Genomic DNA, 12,439 nt, shown 5'->3' with positions numbered 1-12,439 from the left:
AAATTTTAAAGTAAGTCCTAAACTAACAATTTCCAGTAAAAAAACTCAATAAAAAAAAAATTTTTTTTTTGGTCGAAAATCGAAAGGGGTATACCCACGAAAAATTTCGAAAAAATGATTTTTATTTTTTTCTGAATTAACTGTGAGTCTGAGAACTTTTTGTTTCAAACAAAAGTTCTCGGGAATATTACGAGGTATCCGTATGTCAAAACGAATCGGTTCTAGCTATTATAGAATCGGAGAAAATTGCAAAAAACTGTAAAACATAAATATCGAATTATCAAGAGCCCTATGGAAAAATATCAATTTTTTATTTTTCTATCCTGCACTACTTCAGAGTACCTTTAAAAAAGGTTATTACCAATTTGACTCTAAAATGAACAGAAACCCTATTTCTTTGCAATTTTCGATTTTCGAACAAAATCCGGGGTCAAAATGACCATTTTTTCAAAATATGCTCTGAATTTAAAATTTCTTTTTTCTGGTTAAAGACCATTCAAAAACTAGTAAAAAAGCTTAATAGCAAAATTTTCCACGATTTAAAGGAGTGCCACAATATAAAGAGAAAGATTAGGTCCCATAAGAATTCATGTTTGGGGATAAGAAAACCGGGTTTTTTCGTGGATTTTTTTGATTTTTCAGTTTTATTTTTGAGAGCCAATAGTAATAAAGTATTAAAAGAATTGACAGGAGAAGAATAAGAAATAAAAGAAACCATAAACGAATTGAATCGAAGCTATAGAAGCCGAGATATAAGTAAAAATGTGGGAAAAACAAAAGAAAACTTCCTTTTTCCCACCGTACAATTTTTTTTTCCTAAAATGATTAATGGCAAATTTTAAAGTAAACCGTAAACTAACAATTTCCAGTAAAAAAACTCAATAAAAAAAAAATTTTTTTTTTGGTCGAAAATCGAAAGGGGTATACCCACGAAAAATTTCGAAAAAATGATTTTTATTTTTTTCTGAATTAACTGTGAGTCTGAGAACTTTTTGTTTCAAACAAAAGTTCTCGGGAATATTACGAGATATCCGTATGTCAAAACGAATCGGTTCTAGCTATCATAGAATCGGAGAAAATTGAAAAAAACTGTAAAACATAAATATCGAATTATCAAGAGCCCTATGGCAAAATTTTAATTTTTTATTTTCCTATCCTGTACTACTTTAGAGTACCTTTAAAAAAGATTATTACCGATTTGACTCTAAAATGAACGGAAAACCTATTTCTTTGCATTTTTCGATTTTCGAACAAAATCCGGGTCAAAATGACCATTTTTTCAAAACATGCTCCGAATTCAAAATTTCTTTTTTCTGGTTAAAGACCATTCAAAAACTAGTAAAAAAGCTTTATGACAAATTTTTCCACGATCCATACGAGTGCCACAATATAAATAGAAAGATTAGGTCCCATAAGAATTCATGTTTGGGGATAAGAAAACCGGGTTTTTTCGTGGATTTTTTTGATTTTTCAGTTTTATTTTTGAGAACCAATAGTAACTGGATATAAAAAGAATTGACAGGAGAAGAATAAGGAATTAAAGAAACCATAAACGAATTGAATCAAAGCTACAGAACCCGCGATAATATAGTAAAAATGTGGGAAAAACAAAAGAAAACTGGTTTTTTCCCACCGTACAATTTTTTTTCCTAAAACGATTATTGGCAAATTTTAAAGTAAGCCCTAAACTAACAATTTCCAGTAAAAAAGCCCAATAAAAAAATAATTTTTTTTTTGGTCGAAAATCGAAAGGGGTATACCCACGAAAAATTTCGAAAAAATGGTTTTTATTTTTTTATAAATAAACTATAACTCTGATAACTTTTTGTATTAAATAAAAGTTCTTGGGTATATTAAGAGGTATTCGCCTGTCAAAACGAATTGGTTCTAGCTATTATAGAATCGGAGAAAATTGAAAAAAACTGTAAAACATAAATATCGAATTATCAAGAGCCCTATGGCAAAATTTTAATTTTTTATTTTCCTATCCTATACTACTTTAATGTACCTTTAAAAAAGATTATTACCGATTTGACTCTAAAATGAACGGAAAACCTATTTCTTTGCATTTTTCGATTTTCGAACAAAATCCGGGTCAAAATGACCATTTTTTCAAAATATGCTCCGAATTCAAAATTTCTTTTTTCTGGTTAAAGACCATTCAAAAACTAGTAAAAAAGCTTTATGACAAATTTTTCCACGATTCATACGAGTGTCACAATCTAAAGAGGAAGATCAGGTCCCATAAGAAGCAATGTATTAGGATAGGAAAAAGTGGTTTGTTTCTTGTTTTTTTTTTTTTAATTTTTATTTTAAAAGGCAATTATAATAAAATAAAAAAAATTTAAAGAAAAAAAAAACGAATAAAAAAATTTATCAACTTATTGAATTGAAGCTATGAAAGCCGTGATCTCAATAATATAGTAAAAAAAATATAAAAATACACCTTTTTTTGACACCGCATCAATGTCTTTTTTTTCTAAATTGATAAACTATTAATATAAATTTATTACCAATTTAGCAACCCCCACTAAAAGAACCCTAACTAAAATAAAACTATTATTACTATTATTTTTTTTCCAGATATTTATACCTTGTCCTAACCTTTATGCTGCTATTACTATTATTATAAATATTATCTTTCTTGTCAATGTCCTTAAACCTTAAAACACCCTTTATAATATGATTAATATAATTATAAGTAATATTTTCCTTATAAATGCCTTAAAACCTTAAAACCCCCCGTATAATTCTATTTCCATACTATTATTATCCTCATAAATGTTCCGTAATATCAATACCCTCTGTATATTTCAAATATATATTTCTTAATATTTATATTCATTTTATTTATCCTAGTAATTTATCAAGAAACCGCGTAAAATTGTCCCCATAATACTAATAATATTCATTAATAAAATAACTCATGACGTCACGAGATGAACACGACGCGTTTATAATTGTTGGGAGACATCCTCCATCCTTCTCTCAAACCGCTTTTCCTACTCTAACTCGTAGCGTAAACGGGCCGAATTTGCCGCCACAATACCCCGAAAACCCCGCGCTTACGTCATCTGACCATGTGCAACTCGATAGTGACGTCGTCCGTATGCCTTTACATTGGGTCAATTTGGTGCTGGACCGCCAACTATTTTGTACCATGCGTTGGCTCCCGTGGTGTCGACGGTATGACTGGTTGATTGGAACGGCTTATTTTTGGGGGTTTTTCTTAAATAACAGCGGGCCTCCGGAAAATGGTAATATTTGAAGAAAAACGGTTTTTAGTGGATTATAGCCAGATAGTGTCCGGTGATTTCAGAAAAAAAATGGTTTCCGTAGGTGTCATAGGTATGCCGGCATAAAGCGTCAAAGTTAAAAAAAGGTGTAGAGCAAAAACTGCTCTACGTAGAAGACTGTAGACTATGTCGAAAAATAGGATTTAAAAAGTTCTTAAAATGCTGAAAGTTTGAAATTTCTAGGTGCCGCCAATAAAGAGTTATTAAGAAAAGTAGAAAAAAACGGTCAAAAAAAGGCTCAAAAAGGGGTTTATATTTGTTAACACAGCTCACCCCGTATAATACGTAGCACCATGAATAATACCTCTATTTAATCCTAAAGGATTAGGCTTTCAAACGGTGTAAACAAAAAAAATTAAAAAAATTTTTTAGAAGTAGAAAAAAATTTATTTCTCGAAAAATTCACTTTTTTTTTTTTCGAAAAAAAAAATTTTAAGTTTGAACTCGTTTATCTCGGAAGAAGTTTCTTTTGGAAAAAAATAGTTAAGATAAAAAAGAAAGCTACATTTACGTAGAAAAGGGCTGTTTTATTCGCATTATCGGGAACATTACCGTTTAGGCCCCACGGCCGTTTAAGTCCGCGAGGTACCGCGCAAAAAGTTCAAATTTCATTCACAGAAAAATCCGACTTCCAATGGGTTTTTTTTTTTAAGCTCCCCTTCTGCACTGCTTCCCATGAAGGGCTTTGACGTCAGTGAGTTTCAGAAAATTCGGCTCAGTCAGTTTTTCACAAACCTCTGCAGCGGCTGTTTTCGCGAAAAATGCGGTTTTTTGCCACGCCCGCCCCTTCGGGGCGGCGTGGCCAAAAAAAATCTACACCGTCACGTAGCCTCAACCTTCCCACATATAACGGTGAAAACCAGAAAAAAAAATTCGCCATAGAAGCAAAGTTATTAACGTTTATGTGACGCAGGGTCCCGAAAATCACCCAACTATGTACGGTGCGTTCTTACAATACGCGAAGCGTATTGTAACAAGTGACTAACGACGAAAGCGAGGAATGCACCGGTTCCGTCGCACGTGTTGTGCTTTTGATCTTGTCCAGTGCAAACGTCAACAGGCAATAAATTTGCCCATTAGTCAGCCAGCTTGTAAGTGTTTTTTTCCAATTGAAGAGTGATGGACATTATTATAAGACAGATATTGGAAGTTGACTTTCAGTTTTATGCTTATTTTCGAGATTCTAATAGACTTAAGGGCTATTCTAGGTTTTTATGTTTTCCCTTCGAACCTTTACCGAAAATTTAGCAAATACAATTTCTTAATGTGCAATGCTGGTATGCCACGACCAGAATATTTTCTCCATCTGTACGTAAGAAAATTGCCAAGGAATTTTAAAAAGAAAATTTACCTGGACGGATTTCCTAAGCGTCTTAACTCCTAAGACATTATGTAAGGTGTTCACCTTAAAGACTTAAATGAATTGACAAAACCTCCATTAAGAATAAAAATTCTTCTCAAAAGAAATGAGTATAAATGATGCTATATACATCTCCCTTTACAGCCTGACTAGATTAATGGTGGAGGAATTTTCGCATCGGTCTTTTGCCATCTATGAAAGGTCTTTGATTATATTTCTCATGAGATTCTGTTAATACCAGTTGAATTTATAGCTTATTCTAAATTATTTTCTTTCCCGAGGCATCGCCACCAGCGGGTTTGCAATGGCTCCGTTTGCTCTGAATAGAATTCGGTGTCTTCAGTGGTCTTGAGTCCGGTACTTTTTATCTTTTATATTAATGACTTAACAAGTCTTAATATATAGGACAAAATTTACTTTATTTGCCGATGACACGACCATTCTGTAGCATAGCTCTACTTTTAAATAATTCCTAATATGGTGTCAGAGGCTTAGCTCTAATGTGAGTGAAACCACCTAGTAGGATTCAGGCTGTTGGATTGTGTCAATGAAAGTCAAACTACATTTTTTGATTAGGCTGAGGTTGGGATTGGAATTTTTCAAGATATCGTTCTAAAATGCTTGTTCTCACTGCTATTTATAAATCACTTATTTTCTTTGATTGAATACTGCTATATACCTCTTGTCCGCGAATGATTTACACATTTAATTAGTACTTCAACACTAAATCGAGTGGATGCGTCATGCGTCAACCACATTCTGTTTCTAATTAAAATTGTTAGTTTTTCTAGCAATATAGCAGGTTCTTATGAAACCAGAGACGGTGACCATTTAGACTTTCTAGCAGGAAAAAAGACCCAGTTCAAATATTATCAAAAATTGCTCTTAATGATTAAAATGTGCAACTGATTACGGATTTTTAGTAACTCAAATATGTTTATTGCGGAAACTGAGATTTTGGAGAAGTGTGTTATTATAATCTTTATTCATTAAAAATTAAAATCTATTTCTATGCATTGTAAGGTTATAATTAACGAACTGCTATTAATGGTCAGCATATGTTGAAATTTACACTTGGTTACCTGAAGACTTCTGCAACCTGCAAAAAGAGTTTTTCCTCTTGTGGCTCTTTGACCATCCTATACTATCCATGATTACTCCTTTATTCTGGTTTTTAAGTTCGTTTCGCCCATGATTTGATTTGTAGTGTAGTGGCCTGCCGGACGATGTTATGCACATATGCCTCCTACCTCACCGAGTGTTACCAGAGGCGAATAGCCTTGGAAATACCAATAAAGATCTCTGAATTAAAGGAACTAAAGTCGCTGGGTACATTGTAGGTTACCAAAAATTTTGAACCTAGCGCACGTAAATGCTGGGCACCGTTTAGGAGACCCGTCACTAGCTGAATTTCGCGTCCTTTTAAGCGCAGTAGATTTCTGGTAAGATAGATAAGGCCATCGTCGGAGGTCTACTTGTCCAGCAGACTCTTCATTGATACAGCTGCTACGCATTCAGATATACCAATTATAGGTTTAGGTCCCACCGGCTGTTTCACAGATCCTAGTCTAGCAACCACTTTTCAGCTCACCTTTAACAGTTCCTGCAGGACCTTTTTGCACTCCAGTACATGCTTGGACCTCACCTCTTTGGCCGTAATAGCCTTAATGGCAGATTGATACGACTGTTGTAGTGCCCAGAGTTTAAGATTTCCTAGCCGCATTTTAACACAGCAAAAGCTTTAAACTGGAAGACCTGTTGTATGTGGGACCCCACCACACAACCAAATCTAAAGTTCATTCTAAAGCCATCCGTATACTATTCAGCTGAGGTGGCGCGATAGTCTTCTTATTTAGTAGTGTAGACCCATTGGAGTGCAATTAGTTCTCTTAACCTGCGATGTGTATCACAAAACCTTTGTAATCCACATCCTCAGGTGCCTTTATTCAGTTGAGCCCAACTTTTTGCTTTCTTTAAACATGTTTACCAAACGCTAGCCTTATATGTGAGAAGAGGTTTGATAACAGATGAATAGATCCAGTCGAGGATCTTAGGGAACAGACCCCAGGTGTTTCTGAAAGCTCTTTTGCAGGCTCATAGAGTGCAAGTGGCTTTCTTCGTTCCGCCCATATAGAGGTTTACATCCTGCCTATGATTGAAAACAGTTTTGGCCTATACTTGCCCATACAGTTGATGCGCTTGAATTTAGTAGGTATCCTCACTTTGGTAAATGTAGGATGATCTCATTTACCAAAGTGAAGAATCCTACATTTATCAAAGTGAAGATCTCCAGTATTTATAGGTGGGCTTGAGTTTCGTCGAGTTAAGTCGATCAGATCGTTTTCGCCTTTATCTTAAGTAACGAAAATATCATCATGGAAATCGCTCGTCCTGAGCATAAACCTTATCCTATTTTTTTCTTGAGTAGGAGTTACGAAAACATGAAACATGATTACAAGTTTTAATTGAACTTGTCTCGGTTGATGTTCTATGATGTTCTACATCAACCAGCTGAGAGATTTATTATTAAAGTTAAAAATAATCCGAAAATGGTGAAGTATTAGATCCGATGCTACACAATTTCGATCATAACTTATGGCGTTATTAACTAAAAATCTTAAGAGCAAGCTTACCTAACGACCTAAATTGTTTTTTTTTCGATCTGATTCTGAATAGTCTCAATTTAAATTAAATATAACTGCACTCCATAAAATCCAAACTCGATGAAATTCAATAGCCAAGGGAAAAACAACTGGCAAACAGAAACGACAGGCAGACAGTTGGCCGTGGGTCGGTCGGTCGTGTCTGCCGTCGGTACGGCGTGACCGTATCGATCCGATTGCTAGCCCTGGCTCCAGCTCTCTCTCTCTCTCTCGCTCACTCACTTCCTAGAGCTGTCGGCTGTCGACGATGTTTTTGCTTTTGCCCTTCCTTCATACGAGTTTATTTTGCGATGGGAAATGGGTGAGCCGTTAAGTCATGGGTTTTTTCTGTTGGGGTTAATTGATGAATGAGGAAAAACGTTGGCCGCTCTTTAGTATAGGGTAATTGGAGGAATTGAAAACATATTTATTTAGTATGAAAGATGATGATATTTTGAGAAATTTTTTACTAATCTACCACACAAATCAGATTCTCCGTCGATAACTTCGCTTTTGTTTGTCTGCTCAATTTTTGTTGTAGACTTAGCTCTTGATCCCAAAAAATAAAATCCGAGTCACAATATTGTGATGGCCAATTGATATCGTTGTTATCTAAATTAATGCTACCTGGAAAGTTTTTAAGTAGTAATTGTTTTAATTCTTCTGCTGTGGCAAGTGCCCTATGGAAGCTATAGATGCTTAATGTCTTTGTCTTTAAACTGTCAGAAAAACTCTGTTATCGTGTTTCGGTGTTCCATTAAATGAACCAACTATACCCCGACTCGAACCTTTGGAAAAGAATTTTCATTCCAACAATCTGCCTTGAATTGAATGCATGTTTACAAACCCTTAACGTAAAAACCAAAATCGTGAAAATGTAACTAGTTTTTCATTGAAACATTATGTTGAGCGAAATATCTGTATCTTTAACTTGCAGAGTAAGTAATGCCACCACGCATTTAGGCCTCAGTAGACCCATTGGGCTTTTGTATTAAAATAAAATAGTAATTTTCAGCTCGTCATCCAGCAAAACCAACCAACCGAGGTTCTGATCTTACCGAGAAATTATTGGGATACATTGTGCAATCTTGTTTTTGAAAGTGGTAGACAATGGTAATGTAGAAAGAGGTAGTCGGACTGACATTGTCTTTGTCTTCGTACAACACGACGTTTCGGTCGGTAAGTATCTCCGACCGTTCTCAAGTGTAAACTAAAGCAATTTCCTATTCTGCAGGCTTATATATGATTAATGGGATCAATGAGGCATGAATTCTGATGATGCGTGATGAGCATAGAGTAATTAAAAGTATGTATAATATTCATTTCTCTATGGTGATGAGAGCGTCTGTTAGAAGAGGTCTCCATATGTTGGGAACATCCACACTGGGTTGGCTGAAGACGCCCTGGTTTTGCATTATGTAGGCAGCTTCCAGAAATTTTCTTTTTCGCCAGTGTGATTCCTTCGTTAGGATTTTTGTTTCAGACCAGTGAATGTTACGACCGTTTGTCCAAGCATGTTCAGCAATGCCTGATCTGGCCACTTCTCGAGTGGTCGTCCATATGCGATGTTCCTTGGTCCTAACTGCATATGATAACATATGAGTCCCCACACTCACAAGGGATTTGGTAGATGCAGTTTTTGCTGTCTGCTGTGGATTCTGGTTTTGTTTTGGAAACAGAACTTCTTATAGTATTGCCAGATCTAAAGGCGGTTTTTAGATTAAACTTCCTAGCCATTTGTCGGATTTTCTCGGATGTACCTTTTATATAGAGGATTGCGAGAAGCCGAGTTTATTCATTCTCTTGCTTGGTTCTGATTTTCTTCGCCATTGACCTCTGGATAGTTTTCTGGATAAGTTTTTTGGGATAGCCATTCTGCTGCAGATCTTTAGTAAGAAGTGCTACTTCCGCCTTGAAGTCTGTTATTGCCTCGTTGTTATTGCAGGTGGTTATAGCTAGGTTCTACAGAGACTTGATGATTCCAACTTTAGTCGAACCAGAGTGATTGGAATCAAAGTGTAGGTATTGTCCAGTATGTGTGGGTTTTCGATACACAGACGTTCTTATAATGCCATTTGTATTCTTGACAAGAACATCTAAGAATGGCAGCGTCGAATTTTTCTCCGTCTCCATGGTGAATTTGATACTTGGTACCATATTGTTCAGGTGGTGTAAGAAGCCCTGAAGTTCCTTTACCCCAGATAACAAATTTATCATCAACGTATCGCAGCCACATCTTTGGCTTTTGTCGTGAGGTGCTGATTGCCTGTTCCTCCATTCCAACCATTCCATATATATTGTGGCTACCACTGGAGACAGCGATGATCCCATAGGCAGACCCTCATCCTGAGCGTAAGACCTTGAAAACACTTGATAAACTTAAAAATAGGAATTACGTAGGTAGACCTCCAAAAGTTCCATCACTCTTCCGAGCGGAAGGTTGGTTCGAGATGGAAGTGACGTGTCGTTACTCAGTTTATCCTGGATAGTCTTCAGGGAATCTCCAATCGAGACATTGGTGTAAAGACTTTCCACGTCAAAGCTAACCATTCTATTCTCTGGTCCGATGTTGATAGGTCGAAGTAGATCCACAAAATGACTGGAGTTCTTAACGAATGAATCAGTATTCTCTTGGAGTGGTTTGATTATTTCTTAAAGGAACCTAGAAAGTTCTGACGTTCTGAATCCCTTCAGCTAGTGGCATAAATTCCTTGTGAACCTTCGGTAGTCCATAAAGATGTGAAGGATTACTGTGATGTGGGGTAAGTCTTGTACGTACGGCGTCCGTTAAGAAAAAAGAATAGTTCTTTAGTGTTCTGTACACTCTTCCTTCATTGGTCGCCGTTGGATCTTTTGATAACAACCTGTATTTTCCTTTCTGTAGAACCTCTTCGATTTTGATCTCGTAAGTATTCACGTCCATTATAACTGTCGCAGTACCCTTATCCGCTGGTAGAATTTTAATGGTTTTGTCCTTCCTCAGATCTTTCAACGCTCTCTCTTTCTCTCTGCCAAAGGTGCGGTACCATTGCTATGCTAGCTCTGACATGAGGCGTGGTCTTGACAGCGCAAGAACTTTCTGTCTGCGTATTATGAGACTATGTCACAGATTTACAGAATATAATATTCTACAGAATACATCTACTAGAATACAGTATTTTTGTAAATCTGTGACTATGTTATGATAGATCGATGGGTGTGTGTGAATTTTCTAGTGAAAACACATCTTTTAGTTTTCCAAGAATGTCTTTATTAGTTGGAAAATGGGGCGTTATTGGTTTGAGCCGTATTAATATTGGGACATATTATAGGGGTTCTGTCCGTTACTATCGAATGATGTAGAAAAAAATTATTGTAGCTATTTGAACCCACTGATAAAATTTTGTAGTAATTTGCGGACAATCGAAAAGTACTTTGATGATTTAGTAGAACATTATAAGATTATAAGCTGAGCTTGTCTGCGATTATAGTTTTAAGTTTGCTTAGGCAATAATTTGTTTGTATTTGCCTCTACTTTGTTTACTTATTCTAGTGATCTAGAATTATGAATTAATTAATACAGTTTTAAGTTCACTAGGTATGCGTTAATAACACGGTGATTGTAGCTGCTTTATTGCAGATTACAATTCACTGCAGAAGCAGTCCTAAAGCTAATTGTGAGTTGACGGTAAATTTTAAATAATTTTAAATAAATCGTAACAAAAAAAATAGAAAAGAAAAAGATTCAAATATTTGTACATGCATATGACGCCAGATCCAAGAAAAATGACTTTTTTTTATCGCTTTAGTTGTCGCTTAAGTTATTTGTAATCTATTCTAATAAAATGTTATTATGGATTAAAGAGTTCTATTAAACAAAGGGATTTTTGTGAAATATTGACAGAACGAACCGGAATTGAACGAATTACTAATAAAAGCTAATATCAGATTTATTTCCAGATATATAAATTGGCTTTACAATTGCTACTTTATAAGACACTTTACTTGTATATAAGTTATATTAATAAAATTTGTAAAGAGCTATTTGTTTTTTTAGCATAATTTTTGTTTAGGGTTAAGGGCAGGTACGACTTCCTTTTCGTTAAGAGAAATGTCTCGAGTTTTGCCAACTTATTCTAATTAGGACTTTCTAGGCTCAATGTTCTTAAATACCCTTGCCTTATAAGGGAAAGTATCGTATCTTTTAGAATTCATGCTGTTCACTATTATCCCACCAGAAATTGAAGCAATATTATTCCTGATTTTCACTGGCTTGCTAGGGCCAGCGGAGAGCCGGATGAGTACGGCATATTACTTTTTACTATTTTAGGTTTCCTTAAGTAATAAAACTTGGATTTGTCTCTTCAATTTTCCTTTTATTTTACAGAATACACTGGCCCAAAAATGCAAAATCTATAGTATCCCAGTTTCATGAGTAGCGCCAGTGCTACGAAGGTGTCTGTGGATATTTTAAAATCTGCAAGTTATAATAGACATGCTTTGGAAGTTCATTTGCCCTTCTCTATAAGAAGGTATCCCGATATAGCAAAGTTCCAGGCACTTGATACATGATTCGCATCTGCTTATCGAGTAGATCTTACGTATATAGCTCTAGACGGAATGATATGAGACAATGGGCTAGAAGATCATTTCTCGTGATGCTATTGATAAAACAGAGACCTATCTCTGGATCTCCTATAGAATTTATGGCTCTCTGGATGGAGTCAAATAGCTCCAAGGAGTATTTGGGTGCAGCCTCCATATGCAAGAGGTACAATATTTAAGAGATACACGAATCTCAGTCTTGTAAAGCATTAAACGCTATTGCGGTGTGTTTTGTTGCCTTTTTGTTTTCAATAGGGCCTGAAGTTTTGGAGAAGCCGCTTTAGCTATTACACCTACAGGATCATGCCAAGACATATTGCTTCTAACATCCATACCCAATAAGTGAACCGACGAAGACAGCGGCAGAGTACTTCCAGAGTAAGCTTTCTTTATAAATACAACAGCCTGAATCTTATAGCTGCGTTAAACTCAATTAGATTGCACTCACCCCACTCTAAAATGATGTTAAGGTCGGCATGTATAGTTGTTATGCTTGGTGACGCCTATGGCAATGGGTGTCGGTTGAAGTCATCTGGGTAAGCTACTTGAAGAAAGAA

The sequence above is a fragment of the Anthonomus grandis genome, chromosome 6, assembly GCF_022605725.1.
Source record: "Anthonomus grandis grandis chromosome 6, icAntGran1.3, whole genome shotgun sequence".
Taxonomy (NCBI): Eukaryota; Metazoa; Arthropoda; class Insecta; order Coleoptera; family Curculionidae; genus Anthonomus; species Anthonomus grandis.
Note: the sequence above shows the minus strand (reverse complement) of the source record.